Here is a 9,072-nt window from a genome sequence, read left to right as displayed (position 1 = left end):
GGATGCAGCTCCTTTTGGAGGCTCCCAATCAAGTGTTTTTACAATCCCACCCCCAGCAATCGCCTTCCTTTATTTAGAGGAGACACAATAAAATGATTTCAGCCCAACCCTCAGATATTAAGCGTGGGAGGAAGCACAGGAAGAGTTGTAGGGAAGAGCAGGCTCCGTGACAGTTACTTTTCCTCAGTAAATCTTACTYACAGGAGCGCGGCTCCTGCTTAGATGGATTGCGTTTGTCTCTACCTGGGGGCCGAGATTTGCGAAGGAAAACAGTTTGAACTCCTGGTTTGCCGTTCCACTTGTTCTCAGCAGGCAGAGGAATTGTGTTGGAGTGCTGCAGAAGCTGGGGTTGTTCAGCAACAACAARCGCGGGGGCGGATGCTCATCGCCGGGCGTGGGGATTTGGGGATGCAGCTCGCATTAGCGTTAATGGGAGTTACACGCGTAAATCCCTGCCCTTCAACATGATAATACATAATATACCCCTTAATTTTTAATTCACCAGGGTCTCAATTTTAAAGCATTTTCATATAGTTTGTCCTAATTATAATCATTTTTAATGACAGCTTAAAAATTTCACATGACTGTCTTATCACATGCGGTACTTAATTTCTCAAGTGAACAGTTTCCATGTGGYGTATTCTGGGAATTTTGAAGACTAAAACACTAAGGAAAAAACTACTTTGTATAATCAAATGAGATGTTATTATTCCACTATGTTTTATATACACTGGTACAGAGTTTCTCACAGTAATGGTTACCATTTAGAAAAGTATTTAAAATTAAGTAATTTTTTGTTTGTTATTGGTTTAATCTCAATCTCATGGACCAAGGCTTTTGGTCTACCTGTCATGGCCAGCATCAATGTAAATTAGCAGGTAATTATTAGCTAGTGCAGGCTTTGGGAAGGGTTCAGCCTATGAATAATTTTTCATTTTGTCTAGGACTTGATAAACTCTAAATATACAGCTAAAACATAATTATTTTAATTTAGTATGTGRTCATAATATATTAATATGTTATTAWTAATATAGTAATATAATATCAGATCATTATAGAATATAATGATGTATTTATACATTCTATGATATTATTATATACAATATTTAATATATAAATGATAATAATATGTTATTATATTGACATTCAGGAGACAAACACACATTGAATTTGAAGGACAAATGGCCAAGTTTACAGTACAGCCACTCACCCCATATCAGGTGTTGTTATTGCCTCAACATCTCATTTGGGCAGGCAAACCAGTAATTACTGGTGTAGCTGGTCCTGCATCACACACATAACAGAGGAAGGACCATGTGCCATGAGACCAGCATCCAGAAACGCGCCAAGGATCTGTCTCACCATTCCACATGCCCCACAAAACATCCCTGCCCATTGGAACCCAACCATGACAGCCACAGACCCAGAATTAGACCAACAACTGCTGCATGTCCCAYTTGAAGCCTTTCCCTGCTCTTCAACCAGGCCTTTAAGTTCTTTTATTTCAGTTTCTTGAACTAATGGTCTTCTAGTTTGCCTTYATGTTGACTAAACCGAGTCCTGTTTTATTTTTAGCTCTTTGCTTTCGGAGGGAGCAATATATTTTTTACTACTYGCAGGTATAGAAAGGGCCTCTGCCAGAAAACACATGATGAAATAGCAGGCAAAGATTTCAAAACCAACCTAAATGACTTAAAAACATAAGCGCCATTTTCAAGAATGGCTTAGYTACCAAGTGCCATATTTAGTAATAGATTTTAAAAAGTAATTACTTACCTAAGGAGAGCACGTATAACTTAAAAAAAAATTCTCAACAATTAGCATTAGTAATTAATAATATTTTAAATGTTTGATTTCAACTGTGCTCAAGAAGTCATTTGTTTAGTCATGGGAGAAAACACTCCTGTATGCCCTGAGGTTACTACTTTGGACATCCTCATTCTGAGCAATTCAGGAGTGTAAATACAACTTGGGCTTTTATCATGAGACTGTTCTTGAAAGTTTTGCCTGAAAACAAACTTTGTCCTGCAGTTAAGTTTTGGGTAWGTCTACCTTGCATTCCTCTAGGGGGAAAGAAAGGAAGTGGACTTTATCTTAAACCACACAAAAATGTTGGACTGCGCTAGAATGTATATGTCCATGTTTTATATATCCTCTAATTACTGAACAACCATGGCTATAGAGGGGAAATAAYTTGCCAAATTAGTAGCCTTCAAACTGTCGCTTTTTATAAAGAGTAAATGATAAAAAGAAATGTAGCACTCATTTGTTAGTCATTTTTATGGGTAGCTTTAATCCGTTTTGTGTGTAGACTCCAGTTGTTGGTATTGTTTCCACTAAAAGAAAAAATAATTTGGCTGCYGCTGCAACATTTTAAGCTTTCACTGTTACTATAAAAACAATCCCCAGGAGATTTTTTTTTTTAGTCTCCTTGTATTGCTGGTTTGCAAGGACTTAGGAAGTAGAAGTTTAAAACGGCCTGGTAACAGACAAATCACTTTTAAAAGCCAGCATTGTACTGGCCTGGGAGTGCTACAGGAAAAGCTACTTTAAAAAAAAAAAAAAAAGAAGGAAAATGCAACAGTACAAAAGCTAAGCAAGCCTAATTATTTTTTAAACAAATATATGGAGGTCATCTAAACTATGAATGCATGAGAGGCCTTTTCCTACATGTGAATTGTCAGATCCATGCTGGATAGGCATCCAGGCAGAGCTCGGCTTTGTAGTGCTGCTCCCAGTAGGAAGGCATCTCAGCGTTTGAGTAATGTACTTTAAAACAACAACGTACTTTTTCTGAACKCATTAAGGGTGAAGTTTTCAAACTGGGGTACCTAAAGATAGATCTGTCTTGTGACAGCACAGAGCTATCTCTGGTCAAGAGAGTTTTGGTGTAGCCTGGGGCTTTTTGGGTAGGTGTGTTAAATCACAGATTTTCAGCTACTGCAGCTAAAACTTTGCGATTTTCTAATTTTGGTGGAGAGGTTTGTCTGTAATGAAAGTGCTGCCTGAGGTCTTCAAAATATTTGAAATAAATAGACAAGGCTTTTCAGTGGAGTACAAGAAAGAGAGGAAAAAAGTCCCGCTGGGATTTAAAGAGATTTGGGTGCTCAGCTCCTACAAACTCCCTCGAAAATCCCAGTCCTCTTTTGTAAATGACGGCTGAATCTCGACAGATTTGGTGGTTCATTTTGGCTCATTGTCTGCATCCGCTCAGCCTGGAAGCTGGCCCGGGAATTTCGTTAGACCATGAGAAGTTTCCAGGAGAGTTTTCAGCTCTTGGTTCCCAGGTATCTGAGGCTTTGCCACTTCCACTTCCCCCAGCCAGAAAACGCAGAGACGTGCAACCATTTGCGARAAAAGGCTGGCCAAACCCTTTCTGAATCAAAGGAATATTCATGTTTTGGATCAAAGACTGGGGGAAGGATTTGACTAGCTCCTGCATTCTCTGTCCTGCGYTGCCAATGTCTGGTCCTAAATTATATCCATTGGCCAACGCAGAACATCTTATTGAGGTTATTTTTTAGCACAAGTAAAATAAATAGTATCAGGTTTTGATCCTTAGGAGGAGCCATGCATAAACTGTTCTTTAGCATATCTTGTTTTTAAGACTCCAAGTCTCCATTTTCAAATCACTGGGTCTAGAGCCAGGCTCCAAAATATATCTTGACGCACACAGCCAAGCAATCATCTTTCCATGGAAAACCGCTGAGCACCTGCTGCTGCTCCKCCTGACGCCCTTCTCATGGCAAACTGAGTCACTCCTGCATGGGCCAAGCACCTCCATCTGGCCTCAAAGAACTTTCCAGGACTCGAGAGCAACTAAGGAAGGCTCAGCCTTAGACATCAGCACGGATGCACTGGGCTGGGGTGGCTCTGGGAGCTCGAGCTGTGGTCCAGGCAGGCAGCGAGCGCCGAACAAAAGGACAATCACTGTGTCAGAGGGCTCATGCTGGATGTGCCAGACTCCACATTACACTCTCAAAAGGCTAAAACAACGCTCAGGCAATTAGCACGTGTAAAGCCCTCAGCTATTTATGTCCTAGGAAATAGCTTGGATTTTATTATTTTTGGGTTAAGCCATTCCAAACGGCAAAGCAGCAGTTATTTGTCTGCCATCTATTGATGTGCTGTCTTGATCTCTAATCGAGGCCGAGGGGGATACATTTCCACCTTTAATCCTTCAAACTTTCTAATGCTTTCATGTACAAATGTATACAGTAACTTGGCATTAGCATTCCACAAATATGCAAATTGTCTGTCAGATTGGACAGGCTGCATGCATTTGAAGTTGTGTTGACAGCCTACAGAAAAAAGACATTCTCAGCTCAAACATGAACAAGATGTTTATATCCTTTTTCCCTAAAAACATACATTTTATGTTTTAAGCAGAGATGGGAGCAAACTGCAAAATTTGGATCAAGACATCTTTTGCACCCATAAAATTTGGGGATGTCTGCATCAGGGGATTTTGATTCAGCTGGCTCTTGGAAAGGGGAAATTCAGCTCAGATCTGGCTTATGTTCCAGCCTTCACAAAATACAGTGGGAATTTGCACATGAGCCTCTGTTTCCAAGTAGGTTAACGCATAAAAGAAGCGGCTCAGAAGGTGTCATTATACTCTAGTGAGCTCTGCAGTTGGTGGCAACAGCAGTTACCTGACAAAGTACCATCTTGCCAGTCAACAGAAAAGGAAGCTGTAGAGCCCTGCATCCTTCCTGGCCCGGGGAAAGGAACCAGGAACAGCAGTGGTGGGAGCTCGTGGGTGCTGGTTGTGCGGGGAGCACTGAGGCACAGATATTAAAGGCCAGGGTGGATCAATCRAGGCACCCACATCCCGAATGCAGCCCCTCTGAAACTCTCACCTGGGGGCTGCAGAGCCCTGCAGACCCTCCAAAGGTACCACTGTGTGCTCGTGTCTGTGTGAACCCAGGTGATCTTGAATTCTTTTTTTAAGAACAMGCCCCATGTCCTGCAGCTTTGTAAAAGCAAGTTGTATATTATCTCCTTGACTTCAACAAATTTCACAAAACCAAGAGTTTTGTCAGCAAGGCTACAGATAAGCATCCTCTTTGACTAAATATTTCTAAGTATTTTRATTCAAACAGATTTAGTACACAAAAGTAACCAAATACTTCTCTAGKTTCCCTGCCTTGAAGTGAAGGACTGAGCTCTCTCCCTTTCTTCCAGCCTACCATGTGGGTATAGCAAACGAGATGTCTATGGCTCTGGCATGTTGTCTGCTCCACTGGAATGTTATCCAAAAATTGTGACTCAACATGGAAAAAAAAATGCTGTTTAATAACCGCCTGCATTGAGAGCTGTGGTTCAGATGGGAACCTTATCTAACAGATGCATTTTGACACCCTGCACCCGGACATCCTGTACRAAGCGTCTTAAGGTCTGGAGCAAATTCCTGGTACAGAGGCTTCTTCTGCAGCTCGTCAAAAAATTACTTTTAGTAGTAAGGATCCACTGAAGAAAGCAAGAAATATCCCCTTGACGTCAAGGYCCCAGGAAGCTAAAGAATCTGTGAAGTAATGAGTCTCTTTGGAGWACAAGTTGAAATTCTGTCAATTAAAAATCTTTCCCGTAGCAAACTACAGATGATTTGAAGGAGTGGAAAGTTGAAAGGAAGAAGATTTAGGACTTTGAATACATTTTATGGAAAACACCAGAGCTTTCCTTACTTCACTGTCACAAGACGGAAGGGAAAGCATTAGGCTTGGGTTCCTCCAGCATTCACCAACAAATTTCCCATGGCACGCCCGTGACACCGCAGGAGCTCTGATACCAACCCCCTTGGCTCCTGCTGGAGCTCCCTGGGGATCATGCAGCTCCCACAAACCCAGCCCTAGCAGCCTTCTGACTCATACCTATTTGAAAACCTGTGCTTTAGGTTTTCCATGTGGCAGGGAATGCTCTGAAGCCATGYGAGCTGTGGACTCACYGGCTGCCTTTTGSTAYYCGTGCACTGACCCATTTCAGAGCTRTCTGCTGAGACACCGAGCTCTGGCCGAAGACCCTCACTTCATRTTCCAGCTTGGTCAATGCCAGAGAGCTGTTAACTTCATCAGGCAGGCAAAATTACTATCATTAGGCCATCAAGCACAGAAATAAGGTCACTTAGTATTTCCCTGGAGAGTGTTGTGAGGCTGGAGCTGCTCAGTGTGCCCCAAAGCAGCAGGGGAGCTTGCGAGGCATGCGTTGGATTTATGGAATTCAATCTTCAGTTATGCCAGCCCATATTTTAGCAGCCATTTCAGAGCCTTCATTCTCTTGTATGGGTATGAATCATTTGCCAACAACAACAGAGCTGAAAAGATCAGCACCATCCTATGGGATACCTTCAAAGGATGTTCTTCCATAACTTCCCAAAAACGAAGAAAGGACAGCTGGTGCCAGAAGAATGGCTCAGAARAGGAATAAGTAAACCTAGCTGTAAAGAACAATAAGTGTACAGGAGGCTGGTCTGACAAACAGGACATAATGGCTTGCAGGATGAGGCCAYGGCCCTGCTGCAGTGCCGGTGATTCGTGTGGTCTTCAGGAGAGCTGACAGCAGGAGCTACGCCTTTGCTTACTTTGTACGAGTAGATAACTCAGCAAGAGCAGYGAAATCATTTGACAGAGGCCAGATTCAGAAGGCATCTGAAATGTCTTTCTTTAAAGATAATCATGTTAGGAATCAAAAGGGGTCTAATGTTAGAGACTTGCCTTTCAAACGCAACAAATGATTATACCTGTCAAGATTTATGGACAGATTTATTTATGTTGACAGAGGGACCACTAATAGTTTGACAAATGAGAAGTCTTGACAGATACAACAGATATGTTCAAGTATATTTCCTCCTGTTTGAAATAGGAAATGAGTGAGTTATGACAAGCCTGTAATGTATATTGATACGACTTTTCCTAGGCTCCTTCTACACAAGTGGATGCATTCTAAGTGCTGGATGCTGATCTGGAAAGTCAGTTATAACCCTAATCCTCAGCAACCCTCTATCTTCCTCTGTCAAGAAAGTATTTAAAATGGCTAATTTAGAGAAAACAGGAAGGAAAGCTTTTCCAGGTGGTGCTCCTGGATGGAAAACTGAACTTCTAAAGCAAGGCAAGAATCTAGAGGAAAGAAATATTAGGATCTCAGGAAGCTTTATATTTGGAATAATTGGTAGCCAGGGAGTTTTCAGGTAAATTCACAGCAAACCTAATACTTCTTCCCAGCAYGGAATGCCAGGCATCATTGTACCATCGAGGCTTGTGGTCAGCTCCAGCCAAGAAAGATCTATCCCAAAAACTGCCRCAGTCCTACAGCAGGGAACAATTCYGTGSTAAAACCCCTTTCAGGAAAGGTATAGAAAAGCTATCGCTATGCATTAGCATCTGATCAAAGGCCAGTCCAGCAAACAAGACACCAACAGCTTCAATGGACTTTGCCTCAGGCTCCRAGATCTTTTAGGAGTTTTATGTGGGAGCGTGCAACCATTACATCTCCAGCTGTGAAAGACAGAGCAACCTGTTAAGTGTTGCTCTACCATGCAGCAGCCTTTAAATGTTACTTTCATTCAGCAGACAGTGCCAGACTCCTCATTTAAGTACAGGAATTCCAACCTTCTCGCAGCGTGGAAGCTCTGGACAATCCAAGYGAGGAGAGACTGGAAGGAGAATCCCACTTTGCTGCTCCAAAGGCTGCCATCCTCTCTGAGTGGGCATGTGGAAAATGACGAGGCAATGCTTGGTACAGGACCAGAGTCTGTTGTGAGCTGCTGGTTTGGGTGCCAGACCCGCATTTTCAAACAACAATGGGACGAATTACCACGGCCCCCAAGGCTTTGCAACAAACACAAACAAGCAATTAAACAAACACATGCTCTTGTCACTCAGCAATTAAAGCATCTCCTGATCCCTTAATAAAAGCCGATCAAGTTTCCACATATTAATGTGACTTTGCACACTCGATCGGTTTATCGCATTAAGAGCCCGTCCTGCGTCTTTGGCCGATTAAAGTCAATCTGGCTGCCCTCCCYGGAGATCCCCCCAGGAAGGGGTAGGGAACAGACATTTTTGAGCCAGGAGCATGTCTGACATCGAAATGCATTTAACTAAAGCACAATGGGTAATGTTGTTCATGCAAAAACATTTTGGTGCTTCAAAAAACCATTAGAGGGCATCAAGGGAGGACTGKAGTTTTGAAAAAGAATGAACCTTGACAGGCTAAACTAACTATTGCTCTTCCACCAGCATACTCACTTGCCTGGAAAACTCCAGAAGGCCTATTAATTATTTTGGGGTTGTTCATGAAAGTTATCTGAGCTGGCAATTGCCAATCGCATCAGTCTGTGACATTCCAGGGGCCGACAGTGCCATCTCCCTCATATAAATCTGTTAAATTACTAATATACCAAAGTACCTCCGCTTAAAACCCGCTCTCATTCTCCTTTATCAATTTTGCATCTGGTTTTCTCTGAGGTTGAAAAACAAAGCACACCCCAAACACTTACCTCCTTGCCAGTCATTTTGTGCACGCTGTTCTTTGTTAAAAAAAAAAAAAAAAAAAAAAAAAGAAAAAAGAAAAAAGAAGAAAGAAAGAAAGTCTGCTCTGTAATTACCAGACACAGCCGTGGGAGTGGTTAATCTTTTAAAGCAACATTATGAATTATAATACCAAGTGTATACTTCATTGTGGTAATCCTGCAGTAATGCAAGCAATATTAGCATGTTCTGGGAGGCAGAGTACTGCCAGGGGACCAGGGATGCTTGCAGGAGAAGAAAAGGGGAAGATTTCACAGTAATGAAAACGATGTTGTGTTTAGTCCCACAAGCTAAAAACAAACTAAATATTTATGATAAACGAGAAGAATAAGGAGGATTATGGTGTCATTCACTGCAGAATAAAATATTACCTAATCTAAACATTTACATAAACAGCAGAAGGATAATGCACGCTGAATTTAGATGGTTCAAAGAGAGGAGGAAATTAACTGTAACAACAGTTAAGTGTAAATGTTTCTGTGCACAGTGGTGGGTGTTCCTGGGACTCCTCTCCTCTCTGTGCCACAGAGCCCGGCACAGAGAT

The sequence above is a fragment of the Malurus melanocephalus genome, unplaced genomic scaffold (assembly GCF_030028575.1).
Source record: "Malurus melanocephalus ecotype Western Australia unplaced genomic scaffold, MMel_1.1 scaffold_64, whole genome shotgun sequence".
Classification (NCBI taxonomy): Eukaryota; Metazoa; Chordata; class Aves; order Passeriformes; family Maluridae; genus Malurus; species Malurus melanocephalus.
This window is presented reverse-complemented; position numbering follows the sequence as displayed.